Source organism: Natrix helvetica (genome assembly GCF_964273705.1).
Source record: "Natrix helvetica genome assembly, chromosome: 2".
In the NCBI taxonomy this organism is placed as follows: Eukaryota; Metazoa; Chordata; class Lepidosauria; order Squamata; family Natricidae; genus Natrix; species Natrix helvetica.
Window position 1 is genome coordinate 62,247,578 of NC_138552.1, and position 21,691 is coordinate 62,269,268.

The 21,691-nt window shown below is 41.1% G+C and overlaps 1 long non-coding RNA gene across 2 annotated transcripts; it reads left to right on the forward strand.

Moving 5' to 3' along the window:
- The first annotated feature begins 7,882 nt into the window (after positions 1-7,882).
- Positions 7,883-21,369, forward strand: LOC309386750. Of its 2 annotated transcripts, none has more exons than XR_014174481.1 (3): positions 7,883-8,069; positions 19,781-19,843; positions 20,576-21,369. It is a non-coding gene; the product is annotated as an uncharacterized lncRNA (long non-coding RNA). The 2 variants fall into 2 exon arrangements; XR_014174482.1 differs by having other exon boundaries at positions 20,579-21,369.
- Positions 21,370-21,691: the final 322 nt, after the last annotated feature.

Here is a 21,691-nt window from a genome sequence, read left to right on the forward strand (position 1 = left end):
TTACCCCAGGTATGGAATATAGGACACCAGTTGAGTGTTATTATAATTGGAGTTTTGTTTGTGGTGTTTTTCATTTAATTGCAGTATGGAAAAACTTGGGAACTGCTTAGAGTTGGGAAGCTGAAGCAGTATGTAAGACCAGGCAATAAACCAAGCAACAAACAAGGGACATGAAAGGAAATCTGATAGTGACTCACTATTTATGAAAACAGGGACTGTTGGGTGTGATGATAATCCAAAGGCCCCATCCAGGCGAACTCTTATTTCCAGTAGCAATGAATCATTGTTCCACTTCTCCTGGAATGTTTGGAAGTTAGACAACACCCTAAACCTTGGTCATGTCCTCAAATTCACATAATGAACTACCTGAAGCTGCTAATTTATGGTTATTTTTCTCCCGTCAAAAACATACATAGAAAGGCCAATGTATTGTCCACAATCTGATATAATTCGCAGTTTTCACATGCTGTAATTGATAAATACCCAGGCTAAAGTATCCATGCTTACATCTCTGTAGTGTTGATTAAGATTTTAAAAAGTCTACATCCTGCTGTCGTGGGCATAGAGCCCATGGTGGCACAGTGGTTAGAATGCCGTATTGCAGGCTAATTCACGGGTCATTGCCAGTTCGATCCCGGCTCAAGGTTGATTCAGCCCTCCATCCTTCTGAGGTTGGTAAAATGAGGACCCAGATTGTTGGGGGCAATATGCTGACTCTGTAAACGGCTTAGGGAGGGCTGTAAAGCACTATGAAGTGGTATATAAGTCTAAGTGTTATTGTTGCATCTAGCAAGCTAATCAGTAGAGTGGCTTTTTCTGTATGCACTGACTCTCCAGTTTTTGGTAGTGGCATCATTAAAATATGGAAGTGAGATGAGAGGACAGGAAATAAACACAGATTTGAACATCAAAAGTCACCAAGGAATGCAGCATTTAAATTGCAACAAAAAGAAACACAGGGAAGTGTTTTAGTTAAAATTGGCTGAAGTGAAGCACAAAATTAAACATGCTTTGGAGAAGAACAGTTTCAGGATCCTGCTTTAGGATTCTACTTCCAAAATATTTAATTGGTGGACAAGTAATAGATGTTACAAAGAAACAATACATCATCTCCCAGGAAACTGAATAGTTCTCATCTAATAGTTCTTGGAAATATTCTGCCTTCGAGCCACTGAAGAGAGGCACATGAGAATAGGCTGGAGGGCAAATACCTTCTTTTACTTAATACAGACCAAGGAGAATATTAAGTTGTTGGTTGCTCCATGTGGAAACTCCACCCTGGAGTTACTGTTGCCGTGTTTTTTTCCTGTAAAGGACTTCCTGTAACTATTGTGTATGAATTTCAAACCACCTGTTGAAGAACAGAGGCCAACGCTAGAATAAAAAGTGAACAACACTCCGCAGTTTTAAAAGCCATATGGCGTTAAATTTAAGACTCTTTCAAATGTTCCTCAGTGAAAGAATAATTTTTGATTGATTGATGAATTGATTGATCTTGTGCCAATTACTTGCTGTCAACACTTAGCCTCCACATAGATAGAATTTCACCATGGCAATCTGTCCCTTATCTTCAGGTGAAAGGATGCATTTCTTTCACTTGAAGGTTTTCTTTGAATCAACATTCTTTTTGAGGTTGGCCTAATATTATTTGGAAATCATGTTTTAGGTCACGATTCAGGAAAAGAAAGGAGGGAAAATCTATAACTGACCAAGAAGCTGCAAATGGATATGCAAATTTTGCTCATCTGTGAGGCTGAACTGGCTTTTTTCTGGCTCATTCACTAAACCATGTTGCTCAATCCATGATTTGGTGAAAAGCATGGCTGCAGCAACCAAGAAATGTTTTCAATAGCAAGCTCTTTTTAAAAAAAAAAACTATCATTGAATTGATTTTTACTGATCCTCTCAAAATGTAAATTTCCTTTAAAACTTAATTGATTTTTTTTCACAATGGTTTTTTTTTGGGGGGGGGCTGCATGAATCTGAATGTCAAAGCTCATGTCTCTGCTGAAAAAAACCAGAACTCAAATAATCTCATTTTGGCTTGGTTCTCAAATGCTTGATTACCTACTTGTACAGCTTTAATTTCTCTTTGTACTTAAATAAGAAGTTGAAGGAAATCCAAAGTACGGTTGTTGGACTTTAAGACCAAGAAATATAGTATCTGCACATTCCAGTCACTGGCATTGCTATAATTAGATGACATGACAAAAACCTAGTGCAAAGTTGCATTAAAAAATTGAATGAGGCAATTTCATATTTAAATGTAAGGCAATATTTGTAGTTCAGGATTGGACTTTGGATTCTTGGTGCTCTCTGAACTTTGTGGTTTTCTTGCAGACATTTCGTTACCAAACTAGGTAAAAGCATCAGTGAATAGTGTTTGCTCTGATTTTTACATATTAATGGCGTGCCCTATCAGTGTTGGTGGGAGTGTTCTTGGTGATTCAGTAGGGAAGCCACCAAGAATATTCCCATAACATTGACAGAGTAAGCTACTACTATATAAAAAAGAGCAAAACCCACCCCTTCTATCTCTGAGGCCCACACTCAAGCTTTTCAAGAGCCACATGCTTCATCGCTTGGTATACAAGAGAAGGGTAATCTGTGATTTATTCCTTCTATTATTCATGGGAAAAAGTTTGGCTTCCACCTTGTGTCCATGTGTTTTCTTTAGACAAAGCATTCTAAGAGCAATACATTTAGCCCTGGAACGTTTATGATAAGATTAAATTATGTGCCCAACTATTCATTTGAACTTCTATTTGTTCCACATTGACTGAAATAATAATTTCATAAAGAAAGAGCTCTGACTAAGCCTGCAATAGATTCGTCTCCTGCGTTTGAATCTAGAATGGCAAATGCGGAGCTGTTTGTTTTTCCTCAGACACAGAGGAAGCCTTTGCTATAAATCCCAAGATTTATCAATCCTATGCCAAAGCTTTATTTAGTTCAGAATGCTTCAATAAATTGTGGCAATGTACTATTTGTGGAAAATGTGATGAAGCCTTTGGCATTAATTTGCTTAGCACTGTGTTTGTTAGAGTGTCTGGCCAGCCACTGGAGTCTTAAAATGCAATTAGCTGAGGTGCCAGTCCTAAGTAAAACATTGGCTAAAGAGAAGTTTATAACCCATGGAGTCCAGACTGTGTGTCCCCGCCTCTCCCCAACCTTGGATGCAACCCCCAGAATGCCCTCAAACATTGCTACTGAATATGAAAGCTGCAGTTATGTGCAGCAGCAGAGAATAAATAACAGCTTCTTCTTGGTGGCTGTCTGACTGAGGTTTCTTCTTGGTGGCTGTCTGAATTCTTTCCCTCTGTTCTGGCTAGATCACTCCATTCTTCCATTTGTGTAACGACAGCACTGAAATTGCCGCATTCGGGTAGCAGCTGGCTTGGGAAGCAGAAAGAAGCACAAAGTGGAGCAGCTATGTTGCCTCCCTGCCCCACCTCCCCCATGTAGCGAGTAGGGTTTAGTAAACAGTCCAATGCAGGCACCAGGAGAGGCCTTCCCAAGGACTCACTGTACCAATGCAGCACTTTCTGTTCAAACTGAAAAAAAGTAAATATCTAGTTACTGTAGAAACCAAATATATAGAGATACACAACAGTTACTATAGATCAGTGGTTCTCAACCTTCCTAATGCCGCAGCCCTTTAATACAGTTCCTCATGTTGTGGTGACCCCCAACCATAAAATTATTTTATGTTTTCTGTATTTTTTAAAAAATATGTGTTTCCGATGATCTTAGGCGACCCCTGTGAAAGGGTCGTTCGACCCCCCCAAAGGGGTCCCGACTCACAGGTTGAGAACCACTGATGTAAATGAACTATTTTTGCCCTGTTTTCTAAGTAACTAGGTTTTTTTTAACCTACCTACCTACCTCTCTCACTCCCGTATACACACACCCACATCACACTAAATCATAGTGTTTAATCCTGGTTTATTGTACAAGCCGACATCAAACCCAGCCTGTCTTAAAGATGAGAAAAGTAACCACAAGAATCTGGGAGAGGACAAACTGGGAGAGAACTGGATTGGAGTGGAGAGATGGTGACTAATTTGCGTTGCAAAGCTGAAATGAATGCTTAAATTCAGTTGGAATAATCGATCAGACCTTAGACTGTTGGCTGTTGATCATCATAGGCCTTTTTAATACAGTAGTCTATTGATCATGGATATTGCTGCTATGATTTTATTTAATAAGATATTCACCTCCTAATTTCAAATTAGCCAGGTTGAAATCATATTGTGATATTCCTTTCATTCAGCAAATATGTAGTCTTTGAAGAGTTTGACAGCCAGTTTTTCTAGTACTCAAATTCTGCATGCTGATGGGCTGTTGTGTAACAGTTTCTGCTTGTTTCTTTGCTATTTGGAAAGCTAGTGCTATTCTTTGTATGTTTGTTTCTCTCTTTACATATTGATTTTGTTAGTTTGCGGCAGCTAAAGAACATTGTGACTTAGATGTACAATACTTTTTTGACTTGGAGTTCTCTTGTACGTAAAGTAAGTTCTTGGGTCAATTGATTAGCAGGATGACCTATCTTGTTTAACCTTATTTTTTAACCTTTTCAAAACTGACATAAAAGTGGATCATAACTTTGCATTTCACTCTGTCAGTATGTAAATTATTGCTAGCCTGTTACGATTTTAATTAGATATTGTCATTATCTTTTCTATAAATATTTGCTGGTTTGGGGGGGGGGCACATAAATCACCTGCTAATCTAGCAGAACTGTTATTTAGTAAGAATACTTTTGATTCCAAAAATGCCATGAGGAATCATGCACAATTATACTTTTGATTTCAAAAATGCCATGAGGAATCATGCACAATTATAAAACAGTTAATGTCCTGGTAGGATGGTCTTGTTGTTTAGAATTATGAACAATGAAACTATTCCCTTTGACCTGGCAATGGCAGCAGCCTGGAAAATCAAGACAAAGGAACTATGAGCAAGAACTTTTTTTAAAAAAACCAGGAACTAAGAACAAACCAGGACTGGAAAACAAACTAGGATTCAGGATCAAACAGTTTCAAGATACACTGGATCTTAGATACAACTCAGTAAGATTTAGTAGGGCGGGCTGGGGAAGGAATCCAATGTGGATTAGCAAAGCAAAATAGAGTTATAAAGCTGGATCACCACTCTGGCCAATAGTCATCAATGAGTGTGTATGGAAGGCCTCAGGCAAAATGATGTGTGTGTGAGAGGGGGGGAGGGAAGGAGGGAGAGAGAGAAAGAGAGAGATTAATATCTGTTGAATCATGTAGTTTGAAAGAACTGTAGCGTTTCTTGGCATTTTATCAGCAGTCTTTCCTAGTTATTTCATAGAAGTTAATTGTGTTTGGCCCATTATTCAGCTTTATTTACTGCAACACACAACAGTAGCATGACCAACTACTTATTTATCACTGGTATGTTATAGCAAGAACAAGAGTATGTGTGTGATTGTGCACAAAGGACACTTGTGTTTGTGCAAGCCAGGATCTAGTTTAACCTACAGATGTACAGGTATAAAACAGAAGAACCTGTAATTATATAATCAGGAACCGTACAATACTGCACATTTCTTATTACCTCATTTGTCTAAAATAGCCTTTGCCAACTTTTCATATGTGGTGGACTTTGAAAGTAGTTGACTCTTCAAAACATCCCAATTAATGAAGATAGCTAACTCTTCCTTAAAAAAATATTTGTTATGAACATGGACTTTTCATCAAAACTGCTCCTAGATAAATTTCATCCATCTCAAAAAAGAGTTGCAGCAAGGAGTTGGAAACTTTTATTACCGAGAACAATAGGTCATTTCCATTTAGCAAGCTCGGATCATTATCAATAATGTGCCTAGGAGGGCAGGTTTACTTTCACATTCCTCACCTTAATACAATTGCTGAAAGTATGAAATCAGTGGGTTTAAGTTGACATGGTGAGTGCATGAAGGCTTTGCTTTTATGTCTAGCTATCCTGTTTTCCTGCAAATAAGACCTCCCTGGATAATAAGCCCAATCGGGCTTTTGAGTGCATGCACTAATAAGTCATCCCCCGAAAATAAGCCCTCCCCAAAAATATTGCAACACAGCAGCAGCCATGAAGTGACCATGGCTGCTCGCCGCCTCCTGCACCTCAAAAATAATAAGACCTCCCCAAAAAGAAGGCCAAGCGCTTATTTCGGGGGTCAACAGAAAATTCAGGGAAACACAGTATGGCTGGAAAACCTCATAAGTTCCACGTGAAAGTTCTAAAAAGATGTGAAAGTGATGTTATGCCTATTACAAGTAGTCATTGACTTACAACAAAATTAAGCCCAAAATTTATATTGCCAACCGACAACAGTTAAGTGAATTTTGCCCCATTTTATGACCTTTCTTGCCACCGTTGTTAAGTGAATCACTGCAGTCATTTAGTAGCACCATTGTTAAGTGAATCTGACTTCCCCATTGAATTTGCTTGTCAGAAGGTCACAAAAGACATGATCCCAGGATAGTGCAACCATCATAAATATAAGTAAATTGACAACTGCCTGAATTTTGGTCACGTGATGATGGGAATGCTATATCAGTTGTAAGTGTGGAAAAAAACGGTCGAGTCACTTTTTTCAGTGCTGTAACTTTGAAAGGTCACTAAACAAACTGTTGTAAGTCAAGAACTACCTGTACTAGAAACATTATGCAATAGGAAAACCATGATCTTTATGTCTCTGCTTTAAAAAGGTTAGAGAGATAAGAAAATTATAGAGAACCTTTTGGCTCAAGGTTTTGGGTTTTTTTTTTTTTTTTTTTTTGTTTTTTTTAAAGATTGTTGCTGTGAAAATTAGCAACACAGCTCATCTGAAGAACCGGTAGATCTTGTTTAGACTTGATGTTGAAAGCATTCTTCATTACAGTAGATCCCTTGCTATAACAAGTAATGCCAGTATTACTATTTTGAGCAGACTTTCCCAAGATATATTTTAGTGCTACAATTATCAAAGCGCTTCGCCAATCTGGCCTTTAGTTAGACCCTGGACTGAAAGCTTGATTTTAAAATTTGCATTTGAAACCTTACTCTTTGGTCAACCAGTGAGAATGGTGATATGGACAAGTACCAAGCAGCCTTTTCAGTTGTTGCTTAGTATTTGAACTAAGCAAATCCATCTCTTTGCCTGTGTGGTCCAGGCATGGGAGCTGGCTAAAAAAAAAAGCATTAACACAGGAATCTATATCGGATCTGCAGCAATCAATTTGTTACATATGTTGTCAGTCAACTAATTTGTGGGATCCCTCCCTCCCCCCCCCCCAATGGCAAAAGTGCAAGGGAAGCAGTGCATGACAATTTGGGATTATTTATGACATAATTTTTCAGGCCCATTTTCTTTATTGTTATTAGTTTTGAGTGGTGTTATTTCATTAATAATGTCTTATGTACTGTATTTTCTTTTGTTAATTGGTTTAGCATGATATCATTAGTTTTAGAAAGAAGCAATTTCAGAAGGAAATTCCAATTTGCACATTGTTAATTTTAGAATATTGTTAAGTACATTCTGCAGCTAACATTATTCCAGCAAAAGATGCATTGAATTTTAAGGATTGTTGTTATGGGTTTGTTGCACAATTGCTTTATAAAGCCTGGCTTGTACTTACCTGTATCACCACTGAAATGTATTTAAGGGTTTGTAATAAATATTCTAGCCGATGAACAACACTACCTGTATTTAACATGTATTTAGCAACTAAGCGTGGCACAGAAGTTATATATGGCTTTTTAAAGCTAATTTGGAACTTCAAAAAATCGCTGTTATTTTCCTTTAAGAAATTACTTGAGGTACTAATGTAATCAGGTAGATCACATGACAGAATATTCTACAGTACTTGAAGAGCTAAGCAGAGACGGCAGGTTTTCTCATGCCTTTCGTAAGCAGGATTTGCGTTTTGATCATAACAGGTTGTGAAGGGCTGCAGGAAGAAGAGAGAAGCTGAAACTGCATTGTTTTCTGCAGCCTTTGGAATATTTAGAGACATGTATATCTTGCAGGTCCAGCTGGTTTTCAGAGTGAAAACAAAAACCCTTCAGTATGTTGGAAAGTAAGTCTATGAGTTGCTTCTGAGAAAATATGACTTAGAAAAACAATCATATGTGCTATGCATTCAAAACACTGTACTCCCACAGAATGGTTTCTCTGCGCATGGTTTGATTATTCTCAGGCAACAAATGTTGTTCTACATGGCTATTAACAGCTACCTGTTATGCAGCAGTTTAAATATCTGACATACAACAAATCGTACACTTAGGTACAGACTCCCTGTATTTAAAGAAATGTGAACCGTTGCCCCATGCACAACCAGAGATGACGGGCTGCTGGCTGGTTCTTCGAGGAGGTTCAAGTTGTACAAGTAGATAAACCCTCCGTCGAAGGAACCGTAACAGTGGTGGGTTATGACTGGTACGCCCCGATACAGGCGTACCAGTGCCTACCGGGAGCACCAGGTCCCGTTCAGGTACTGTTCTCCAGAGGGCCCACCTGCCCGCCCGCGCTCCTTACCGGTATTTGAAGTTTTCGGGGCTTCCGTGCACGTGCACAAAGCGTACGGCGCCTGGTAAGTACGCATTTGTGTACTACACACGTTCATGTGGTGGACACCCGGCCCCGTTGCACTGTACATGTTGCACCGGGATCCGGAACCCACCACTGAACCGTAAGGACATATTGTAAGGAAGTGGAAAAGAGTACTTATGTACTGTTCTCTACATCAATGCCAGTGGTGGGTTCCTACTTGTTCAGATCGGTTCAGCCAAACCTGTAGAGACCCAGGCCTGCCCCGAACCTGGTTTCTTGTTTTTTGCTTCTGCGTATGCACAGAACAATTTTACTGTATTGTGCATGCATGCACAGCGCACATCAAGCGTGTGTGGTGCGCCCACGAGTGAATCAGCAGTAGTGACTGCCGGAACCCACCCCGATCAATGCCCCATGGTAGACTTGTCAGTCATTGACAAGAGGCCAGTGGGACTCATTTGTTCTATCCAACTAGTGCTAGGTAGGATTTTGAGGCTAAGCCACATAACTCTGCTCTCACTGTGGACAGTGCGTCATAGAAAGCATCTTTCCAAATGCGTAGGCATTAGGAGGGAGGTGAAGCTGAGGATCAAGACACCTGCTTGATTCTGTGCCCAACTCTATTTATCAGAAATGCCTGAATAAGGCTTTCCTGTCTTATCAAGGTGTTATCACTTTAATGGAATATGCAATGAAGAATTTCTACACCTCCTGATCCAGGGGTGAAATTCAGAAGGTTCTGACAGGTTCTGGAGAACCGGTAACAGAAACTTTGAGTAGTTCAGAGAACTGGCAAATACCACCTCTGGCTGGCCCCAGAGTGGGGAGGTAATGGGGATTTTGCAGTATCCTTCCCCTGTCACACCCACCAAGCCACGCCCACAGAACCAGTAGTAAAAAAAATGAATTTCACCATTGTCCTTATCCCTGTAGCCAACCCAGCCCAGGATGTGATGCTCTCCATCATGTCCATGAAAGTTGCAGCTGCCATTTGCACCATAAAAAATGGTAAAATGACTGTATGAGATGACATCCCAGCCGAAATCTGGAAGATGGGACTTCAGGGAGTGGTTTTCCTGGCAAGACTTTTTAAAAAGGGCATAGACCAATGTCACAGTGCCCATCTGGAAAGACAAAGGTGATGTTACTGCCTAATTGCTGACCAATGCACCTGCCATGCCACACAATTAAAATCTTTGAACATGTCATTGATGCCCACCTATGGAGCATCATCACAATCTCACCAAACCAGTGCAGATTTGTAAAAGGTAATGGAGCAATGGATGAGATCCATGATGCCTGACTGCTGACAGAGAGGCACAGGGAAAAGAGGAGAACAGTGTTTCTTGCTACAGAGAAGACATTTGATCAGATCTCTCATCTGTACCCTCAGTGACTGCGGACCTGCAAATGCTGCACCCATGGACCTTGCTCTATGCTGACAATGCTATGCTGGCTTGCAAGACCGGGAATGGAATTGAGTTCTGGTAACCAACAGAAGACACACCTCTATGAATTTTGACAAACTGAACACATGGAATGCGGCATCCAGACAGATAGTATGATCATAATCGATGGTACCCCACTTGTAAAGGTCTCTGATTTTCAGTACCTTCGATCCCGTATAACAACTGATGGTGACACATTTCTGGCTGCCTGGGCATGAGTCAACGTCGCCTAGTTAAAGTAGCACCCTGTCACTGCCATCCTCTCCGACCAAAAGAACACACTGTGCCTTAATTCAAAGATCCACCACACAATTGTCCTTCTAGTAGCACTCGGTGGGGCAGAAGGCTGGCCAATGATGAAGAGACACAAACAGACACTGCACATAGTGAAAATGTGAATGAAGGTCTTTGGAGGTCACACAGTTGGATCGTATTATGAACAAAGCCATCCAGAGGCTTTCAAAGTCGCCCCAATTCCAGAAAAAATGAGAGAAGCAAAGGTGTGATGGTATGGACATATGGTCAGAGCTGATATGGAAACAATTGTGACATGGGCATTTGCACTCAACCCTGACAGCTGGCATCCCCAAGGATGACCAAAAAAGCAATGAATGGACGGCTTACATGAAGACATACGACCCATAGATGTATGCCCCATTGATGCTGCAGACTAGAATAAGTGATGAGTGAAATATAAAACTGCAGACCCTGCAAAAAACACAAAGATGGGAATAACACAAAGAATAAGAAGATTTCCTGGCTTCACTTGTACTCTGTAGAGAAGGGGTGTCAAACTCAAAGCCCACAGTGTGCTTAGATCTGGCCCAGAAATAGCAAAGGACCAGCCCATAGTGCCTCTCCTAGCAAAAATGGGCTGGGGGGCACACAGGCCCCCACGTTGCCCATTTGCAACCTGGACAGCTTCCTGCATCATCCTGCCAGCCAAAATGGGTCATGTGGGGGCCACCCATGCCTCGATTTGGCTGGCAAGTTGCAGGAGGCAATCCAGGCCAAAAATGGGGCACGCGGTGGCTGCCCTTGGCCCTCCACCCCCATCCACCCCATTTTGGTCAGCAGGGTGCACAAGGAGGGCATCTGCTCCATCTCCTCCACCCTGGCCAGCTCACAGAGGACAACTACAATACTGATCGGGCCCTCCAAGAAATCCAGTGACACACTCTAGAGCCATGTTGTCAGACTCTCTTCCAGAATTGGTCTCCTTTTCTTATAATAAGATCCAAACAACTATGACTTCCCGAACTTAGTGTTATGTTTCTTGTCTCTAATTGGTAGTGCTTTCAGTCCACTGCTGTGCCATTCTTTTTACAGATTAATATTGCCTGGAAGAACAACCACTCTATAAAACAGCATAACAGAGAAATCTCCGCATAACCAGGCTAGCTTCTAATTGACACAGATATATTTCAGAATAAACTCATTGATTACCAAAACTGAACCTTTAGGCTCAACCTGTTGTGAGTCAACAAAAGCTTATGTTCATGCAATTGCTTGTCATACCAAAGATGAGAGAGGGTACATTTACTATACAATTTCCTGCCTGTGAATTTAGCATTTTATTGGGCGGGGGAAGTTCCAGACAATGATGAAATCTGTCTGTAAGTTTCCTTCCTTTTATTTCTGTATGCTTTTTTCAGTTTGGAGAGGATGACAGATAACCTGTCTAATATCTTATAATTGGAAGCTCTAAAAGCCATCTGTCTGGAAGAAAGTAGGCTATAAAGAAATGAATCAAAATAATGTTGTGGATAACAGCCACTGAAGGGAGGGAGAGAATTACCTTCAGCAAGTCCTACTTCCAAATACAGGAGAACTGAGGGTGCTTATAGACTTGTTTGTGAAGGCACTATACACATGGTCAGAGGGATTTACTTTTTCAATACCATCCAAGATGAACATCAGGAAGAGGATTCTGGATTCAGGCAGAGCAAGCCTGGTGAATCCCCAGCCCTCTTTATGCTGCAGCATGGAATTCAAGTCCATGGAAGTCGTCTTCTGCGTCCTGGCAAGGATTTGTGTAGCTTTTGTTAACAGCTGCAGTTCTTTGAGGAAGCACCTGCTGAATCCCTCTCCAAAAATACAGAGGCATTCTGTAGCACCCCAAAGCCCCATTGAAGCATTTGGCTTCTTTGGGGTGGCAAGGCCTGCATTGTTTGGTTCTCCAGGTTGGGCCTCTCAAGAGACCAGGCACAGAGGGTCAAGTGGATTCAGACAGCTGGCAGTCACCTGCTCCCCCAGCAAGGAAGGTGGGGAGAGCAGGGATTCTCTCCCCCCCCTCTGATGTTAGCATCAAGCAGCTGTGACTTTTGTGCACGGCAGAGATAACATCATAGCTTTTTAACCAACTGTCAATCAGTTATGGTTGCAACCAGCCCACACTAGGCTTCTGTCAAAACTGCTCAGTCCCTTGATAGAAGACTGTTGGCAGGGTAAAGGTAAAGCTCCTTTAAGTCAAACTTCATTTCTGGTAACTTCAAAGAAGTGTATGTTCAATTTTCTTGGCAGCAATAAGGATGTGGTTAGCCATTGTCTTTGGGGATGTTCTTTCAACTTTTCAGTCTAAAGTACTCTACTACCCTCCTCTCCCCCCCTCCCCTCCTCCCTCTCCCAATTTCATAGCCAAGCAACAATCAGGCTGCTTAACTTCTGATATATATTTTTTCTTTTGCACAAATGCCCAGGTAGTCATTAAAACATGGACTCTCACCTATATTCCACAGGCTGTGATTTTCTTCTATGTTCGTTTACAGAGAGTGTGTTTTTCTGTGGGGGAGTGGAGATGACAGAAGATCTCCGCATAATGAAGTGGGAGAAATGCGGGGGGGGAGCTGATTCAGTTCACTCCTTCGGATTTAGGGACACAAATCCATTCTAGAACATGTGGGCGACTGAGAATTCCGTTTCTCGAATTGCGCAGTTTATTATCCTTATTTGGCAATGAATGTTTTAGCTGAAGGATAAGCTATGACACAGCAAATTAGAATTACAAATAATATGCATTTTCTTTCTTTATTTGGTTTAGTAGCCTATGTAAAAGAGATTGACAAACATGGAGAACAGCTCAAGATAAACTGTCCAAGGTTTAAGCAACGGCTTGTTCTGGGACCATGCATAATACAGACACACAGGCATGGGGGCGGGGGAAGGAAGCACAATGGCATTGTAACACAAACTCCACCCCTTACATATTTGTGTGCATTGTTGTCACGCAAGTAGAAAAGGGCAGAACTTGCACTGTGATGTTACAATGCACGTTTCATCATTCTTGGCACAAATGTGCTTAGAACAGAGGCCCTTGTGAAGAAAACGTCTGTGCAACCAATGTTGCAAGTGTGAATTAGCTGATTAGAGCTCCACTTTCATGTATTAGCCAAAAGAAATCCATCATTCATTTAACAATATATATTTTCTCAGCAGGCATTTCATGAACATCATAGCCTTTCTTCAAAGTAATCTAGATGCCCAGAGGCTTCCAAAGTGATCTTATGCAGTATTAAGACTAGAGCAACATTTTTAACCTCAGCAGATTTAAGGTAGATGGAGAATTCTGAGAATTGAAGTCCACACATCTTAAACCTGCTAAAGTTGAGAAATACTGGACTAGACACTTAATACCAATGCGCTGCTGACTTTAATCCTCGTTTATAAATGGTTGAACATTGCATTGAAATATATACTACAGACCTTAATAAAAGTCAGAAGCCTAGTTGTAGCCTTTTTTCTTTAAATATATGAGGAAAATTATGCAGGTGTTCATGGTCATTCACCCAGGTAGAGCCACACAGACAGCTGTTTCAGCTTAAAAATTTAGTATATATTTTTGTGTACAGGTAGTTCTCAACTTACACCTATTTTGTTTAGAAGCAGTTTGAGGTTATGACAGCACTGAACAAAGGGATTTAAAACCAGTCTTCACACTTAGAATGGTTGCAGCATTCCCAGGGTCACATGATCAAAATTTTTACTGCATGCATTTATGGCAGTTGCGGCATCTCAGGGTCACATGATCTCCATGTGCAGTCCAAATTATGATCACAAGTTGAAGATTACCTGTAAGCATGTGATGACTGAAGCAATAATGTTCAGTGCTCTCTCTGTAGCTCCTACTTATCTATTTTGTTTAACTCAGCCTTTTTTGTTCAGGAGCCCAAGGTGGCATACAAATACTCCTTCTATTTTTCCCAACAACAACAATCTTATGAGGTAAATTCAACTGAGAGTGGCTGGCTGAAAGTTATCTGATGAGTGGCAGTGACTGAGGATGGCCTAGATTAGAAATTGGGTCTCCCTACTCCTTGTTTCATCATTTTAACCATTACATCATATGCTGTATTTATTTGCTTCTATGCCTTTTATGCTGCTTCAGTCAAAATGACTGGCTGACTGAATCTTCTAACACAGCTAAATATCCACAAAGCAACAATAAAGAATAAAAGTTGATAATCAGTAATATTTCAACAAAATCCTCAATCTCCCTGTATCATTTTTTCATCCCAGAGATACCACACTGATCATTCTCCAGTGCTGTTTCCTCAGCGCTTATGTGGAATAGCTAGGTCTTCCCTGAAAGTTTTAAGGGAAGGAGCTGATCTCATCCTCGGAGAGAAGGGGAAAATGTCCCCGAGAAAGGGAACCCCACAGGATGTCCTCATTCCCACATGGTCTCCTGCTGTACCACATGTAGCTGGGGATGCTTAGCATGCATTCTCTGTATTGGGTGGGCAGATCTTAGCAGGAAAGGGACGCTTCTAGTTTTAATTCATCTATGTTTGGTTGCAACCAGGTCAATCGTGGGCTCTTTTTTTGGCATCACGATGCCCAAGGAACAAAGCCATTTAGGTCAGGCAGAACCAGTTTGCTGACAATCACCTGCTCTCTCAGTAAGAAAACCAAGAGGCAGACTGAAACAATGAGATCTCCACACGCATGAGCTGATGCTAGCGGTAGGCAGCTGCCTTTGGAGAATATCACAATTTGCATATGTTTGGGATGGGATACTTGTGTCTTCCTCCCCGTTGTTGTCAGGGACTCTCTGCCCTTAATTACCAGTGTAGATTTTGATGTATTTAAAGCAGCAGTACAGAAATGGTAGCTACTCCCAAATATTTATATGGAAGGATAATGAATCCACAATTACAGAGCACTTGTGCACAGCAATGGTCTGCTCGTTAACTTCTCGTCTATTATTACTGGCAATGGTAGAACCAATAACACAACTTCATTGTTATGATTTCCAAACTCACATTCTAGCCCTTTCTTTACTGCATATATGAAATATAAATGCCAGCTTTGGTTCAGCCCTGGGTAAAAACGGAGACAGTTGTGTGAGCAGTGTTTCTCAATCTTAGCAACTTTAAAATGAGGAGACTTCAATTCCCAGAATTCCACAGCCAGCCATGCTGGCTGGGGAATTCTGGGAATTGAAGTCCGCTCGTCTTAAAGTTACTAAGATTGGGAAACACTGCTTTAGAGCATTGGCCAGGGATTTTATGTGACATCACAGTAGATTCCCTGCTGCATCACAGAATCACATCTGGGAGGGAAAACAAAGCCCATCTGGTCCTGCCTTTTAGGGTGTCCAAATTGTTTCTGAGCTCAGTACACATCGACTCTATCTGTACTCTCTGTGCTCTACGCAAACTGCAGAAAAGTCTGTGCAGACTTAATGGCTGAAAATTACTGAAGCTGAGCAAGGTAAACTAATAGACTTCAAGTGAAGAGCTCTTCTGTCTCTGAACAATTTGCCTTGTCCCAAGAGTGCTTTTTTTCAAGAGACAACCGCGCTTTCTGTTTTTTCTTTGAAGAGATTTTGTTTCTCATTCAAGAAGCTTCTTCAGCTTTGAAAAAAATTACCTTTGGGACAACCATGACCTGGATGACTGATAATGTCCATAGACAATTTACCTTGTACTTGATAGTGGGAATAATAATGCTCTATCCTGGTGTAAACCATGTGGGGTGTCAAATTCAAGGCCTGCGGGCCAATCTGGCTTGCAGGGTGCTTAGTTCTAGCCCAAAGGGCCGCCCTAGAAATAGCGAAGAACCGGCCTGAGATGCCTCTGCCAGCAAAAACAGGATGGCTGCGGGCGCCCTCTCGAGCTCTGTTTTCACTTGGAGAGGGTTGCAGGAGCCCATCACAGCTGAAAACAGCTCGGGAGCCCGTTTTCGCTGGCAGACCGCTCAGGCCACCACAGGCGCCCGGACACGAGTAACATCGAGCTGGCCACGCCCACCACAGCCAAGGCCACCACAGCCCCCACGAGGTCAAACACATCGTTGATGCAGCCCTCAATCAAATCAAGTTTGACACCTCTGTTCTAGCACGTGGCTTTTAATGTGATAGATGAGAGCATGGTGGGAGAAATGTTCAGCATTGCTCCACTAGCATATACATGTAGTCCTCGACTTACAAGTTTGTCTAGTGACTGTTCAAAGTTATGACACTTAAAAAAGTGACATGATTGTTTTTCACACTTAATGTCAGGGTTCCAAATAACATCACAAATTGGCAAAGTATTGCTCAAAGTTCCAATTTATTAAGAGAGTCATGTTGGCACATCTGGGAAAACCCGAATCCGATGCTTCCTGGTTTTCCCCACCCAGTTGAAAGTTGAAGATCTTGCCCCCACACCCACAAGTCCATCACATGGTCCAATCTTCCACAGCCATGCTGGCAGTTCCACCCATCCAGTTCCGGTCAGGTGCAGAGGTGAAGAGACAAAGGATGACCTTGGATTCTAGAAAGGAATTTTATTTTGGCAACATCACATTCTACTCCTTACTATTCCCCCTCCCAATTCCCCACTAATGAAACAGCATAGTAGAATAGAAATGTGGCAGACCAAAGAGCCCAAAAGGAACCGGCTGCAGGCCTGACACTTAAAACCATTGCAACATTCCCATGAGCATGTGATCAAAATAAAGAAGCTTGGCAACTGACTCATATTTTTTGATGGTTGCAGTGTCCCAGTCAATAGTGAAGCCAGATTTGTTCATCAACTATGAACAACTGCAGTGATTTGCTTAACAATTGTAGCAAGAAAGATCGTAAAATGAAGTAAAATTCACTTAACAACTGTCTTGCTTAGCAACAGAAATTGTGGGGTCAATGTGACTGTAAGTTGAGGGCTACCTGTATTTTGCTTAATCTTTCAAGGCAACTACAGAGATCATGTAGGGTTGCTTGTTTGTTGATGAATCGCAAATCAAGTTTCAGGCATATACTAAAGAATTGTACTCCATACCATTTTAATTTTTTAAAAAAAGATTGGACTTCTGGACTACATCTCTCCATCCCCACAAATAATGGCCTGAGAAATAATAGTTCCTTCTTGCACTTTTCTTTATCCACATTTTGTTTCTCTTGCAGCTGAAGTTTGAACTATGCTGGTGGCAAAGTGTGAAGTGCAGAAACCATTTAATAGTAGAACAGCTCGGGGCCATAAAATTTATGTTCTACAAACAGGAGGAAAGGAAGTTGCTTTATTAACTTTTTCATATTCACATTAAGGACCCTACACAATTGTGTTTTTGTTCATTTGGAACAAACATTTCAAATGCTTGCCATCCTTTGAGCTTTTCCAATAAACCTTCTCATATTTGGCTATAGTTTTCAAAACCATTTGATCTGCTGAACAAATTATCTCGGGGTTGTTCTGTACTTAATCATTTATGATTTTGCAGCTAGAAGTCAGGCAGGAATATACAGGAATTAGTCTAGCACACCAGATGCTACCTAAATCAATATTTCTTGAACTGCTGTATTTCATATGGTCTCACAACTCCCATCTTTCCCTAGGCAGCACAGCCATGCTTCCTGAGAGGGATAATAGTTGTAGTTCAACTTATTAGAACAACAGCAGATCTGGGACAAGCTCATGTATATTACATACTGTCTTCTGCACTCAATATCTCCATTTCTTCAAATGGCTCTGAACATAGGCAAAATTTATGCCAAGGTTAAAATAACCTGACATTTTCATCCTGCCTTCTAGAAGTCAGAAGCAGTGTGTTTTGAAAGATCTTGAAAACAAGTTTATACTGTAGTGTAGTATCTTATCACAACTTCACAAGTCAAAACAAACACATTATCCCAGCTGCAGTACTCGATTATTTCTTTGCCATTAATTTATTATTGCAACCAGAACTCTCATATAATTTCACATGTCCTGAATGGATTTTAACTGAACTTTTCTACTTCATACAATAATAATAAAAGCAACTGTGCCCCTACCTCAGCAACTTTTAAGATGTGGAGACTTCAACTCGCAGAATTCCCCAGTCAATGGGTTGAAAGTATTTGGAACCCACACTATCATCAACATCTAAAAGTCTCTAAGATTGAAAAACATAGTTTTAAATAATTATCTGTCTAGGGCATGCAAATAAAATGGATTGGCAGTTTCCATTTTAAAAAAAAGAAAGAAAAAATTAAAGTTGGATTCATTGTGAAAAAAGTGATTGAATAGAGGAGGGATGGAGCCACTTACAAGTGGAAATTGTGTTGCCCTTCCCCACCAAAATCCATGAATATAGGTTGCATAAATGCTTCATTCAGAAGGACTCCAAGAATAAAGAAATAAGCAAGGTAGGTCCAGATATATCTTTTCTGATTCCAGTATTGATTGATGTTTATGTGTAAGCTTTTAAGTTTCAGAAATCTACCAATAATAAATGTTATGTGTATACTATCTCCCTGGATGTCCAAGAACGCACAAACACATTTCAACTAGGAAGGAGACTCACTCCCCTTTGTGTGGTCTGTTGTGGCACACTTTTCTGCTTCCTTGGGCCTTGCACTTAACCATTCCTCCTCCTCCTCTTCCTCCTCCAACCCACCCCCCTTCTCTCTGCCTAGAAGGTGCAATCTGGAAAGACTGCTGGAAGCTCCCTTCGCTTCAGCTGCCAACAATGGCACCATTGCAAAGCGTGGCCTCTCTGCCTCTTTGCTCCAGCAGGCCTCTTGTGTTCGTGAAAGGAGACTCTCAAATTTCTGGTGCAGGAGCAGCTGTTGCGGGAGCCGAAGCGCTCTTTTCAGAGACTTTCCCTCCTCCCCCTTCCCGTCTTTTGTCTCTGGTAAAGCGTGCTCCCCCCCTTTGACCCCACAGCGAGTGCAAAATCCAGCCCCTTTGTCAGCCGCTGCAGACAAGTTCCACCCTAAATCAAGCCTTGTCTTGGCCCCCAGAAGCCAGCACGTGCCCATAGCCCCCTAATCTTTTAATTTCACCCCAGGAAAAAAAAAAGCAGCTGTTCCTGAGCTGCCTAGGGCACAGCTGTCAGCTGCAGGCTTGTGGCCTCCTTAAGCGGCGCAACAAGGGAGAAAGGGTGGAGGGGCAAATAGAAAGATATACATGGCTGTAAATTTTCAACAGTTGGCAGCACGAGCTCCCAAAGGCCACTTTTTGGCCAGCCACAATCAACATTTTCAGGAACGTTCAAACTTCAGCTTTGTTTGGTGGGGAACAAAAAGTTCATCTCGAAAGGGCAGGGCACCCTGTCTGGTTGTATTATAACTTTGCCATACCGAAATGATCAACTGTGAAATTACAGGGTAAGAGGAGAAAGAAGAAGCTAAGGTGTGCTTCTTTAGGCCTACTGTACACTCTTCAGATAATGCTTGGCTGCTCTGATACAAGAGGGAGTAGCAGAATATGCAGTCGATATGTAAAGAGGAGAAGAGTAATATCAATGATCTGCACTCTTAGCTTGTATGACTAACAAAAATAAGGGCCCAGTTCTGAATATTAAGTAGTTTGTCTTTCTTATTTGGCAGACGTCGGGATCCTTGAGCATGATTCATTTCCTGCACAGAAAGCATTTCTTCACTGAAAAAAAGGTCAGTGCTCATGTATAAGTTGTCAAACCTGAAAACTGCATAGATTAAAAAAAACAAACTCTGCAAGTATTCCATGTGACTTTCTACTCTTACGATTTCCACACCTTTCCCACAGCAGAACTACTATAACAAATGTACGTAGACGAACGCTAAAAGCGATAAAGCAAATTCGGGGACTCTCTTGTTTGGGAACGTCTCACTCACAGGATTATCAGGCACCTATACGAGTACAATGTGAGAATCACCCTCTATATGTTCTTTAAAAAATTGTTCACATATGTTATGACATTGCATATAAAATTTCTGCTTTTGCAAAACTGAAGGCTGCAGGAGTGTCTGCACTGTTTTGCAGCAGTAAATGATATGCATGCAAGTGAAACCTTCTAAATAATTTAAGTAACTGAAAATTGCAACCAAGAAGAATGAAAAAACTAAAGATTCAAATTAGGTTTCGACTGTACTTTGCTTAGACGTAAGTAGAACAAAATTCAGCAGCGGCAGCCTTGAAGATAAGAAAATAGAGCAGTTCAACTTAAATGTGCAGTGTTGCCCTCTTTTTTGTATGGTGCTTTTTTTTTCTGAAGCCTGTCTCGTCTGAGCTCTGGGTTGGCAGCAACAAGACAGCAGCTGCACAAAGATCAAAGGAGGCTCCCCTGAGCATTTGAGACAATTCAGTTTTTGGGGTGGAGAAAGCATGTAAAAACCAACAGCATTTGCTTTGGTGTTTTTCAGCAGAGTCGAAATGTGCGCCGAAAAATCTATGGAGAAAACGTCTACTACTGATTAAGCCAAATCGAGAAGAATACGAGGCCTGAAGAAATTGCGAATGACAATGCCATCTGATAACGTGTCTCCTGGATAAACTAAGCAGCCAAAGAAGAATCCTTTTCATGAATACTTCTGGGGAATCATGTTTATTTCAAGATAAGCACCGAAGAACCAGTATTAAATCACTGCCTGTAATGATCGACCTTTATTAGCATATTGAACATGTGTCTAGCTCTGCTCTTTTAAGCACACGCCTGCTTTTGCTCGGCTCCTCTCACCTGGCTTGCAATTTACAGAACTTTAAGGAAACACTATACTAAGTGCAACATATGGCCAATGGTACACCTGCCCGCTACTTAGCACCTGCTGAATAGCTCTGCGGGAGTCGGGCTTCTGCCTGGAGCTTTGAGGGCCAGGGGGCAAAAGCATTCCAGCTCATTTGCATCCTGGACTGAGGCCACGTGCCTGGACTTTGGAGGCGGCTAACTCAGCAGCGTGGCAGGGCTTTCTGTATTATTAGCAAATCTGAAGAGAGTGACAGCCTTCTCTGCAAAAACCATCCGCATACAGACAACTATACAGAGTTCAAAAGCATACAGTACTCTGTTGTTCTATTGAAATGGAAGTCGGGAACCAAAAATGCCGTTTAAATTAGTTTGTATGAGCATTGCTATCTCATTAAGAGCATTTGTGTATCGGACATACAGCTGATCATACCAAGAAATCTGACATAGTTGTGAGATTCGACAATGCAGAAATCAGAGAATAAAAAGATCTTCTTCACGGCCATAGAAAGTTGTGGTCAAGATAAACGCAATTAATTCAAATAGAACTCTCATGGAGTTTATCATCACTGTTTAAAACCTGATTAAAACAGTAATTCTAGCCATCTTTAGAAATGTCCAACTTAGTTAAATAGGTTACATAAGTCTATTCTTGAAATTAAAAAAAAAAAACTTTTCCATTGAAAGAAGCCCTAAATTTAAAGCTAATGAAAAACTGTGAAATGTTCAGTTATTATTGTATGACAAAGCCTGCCTTTTCTTTTCCTTCACTTGGTAACACAAACTACACACAATC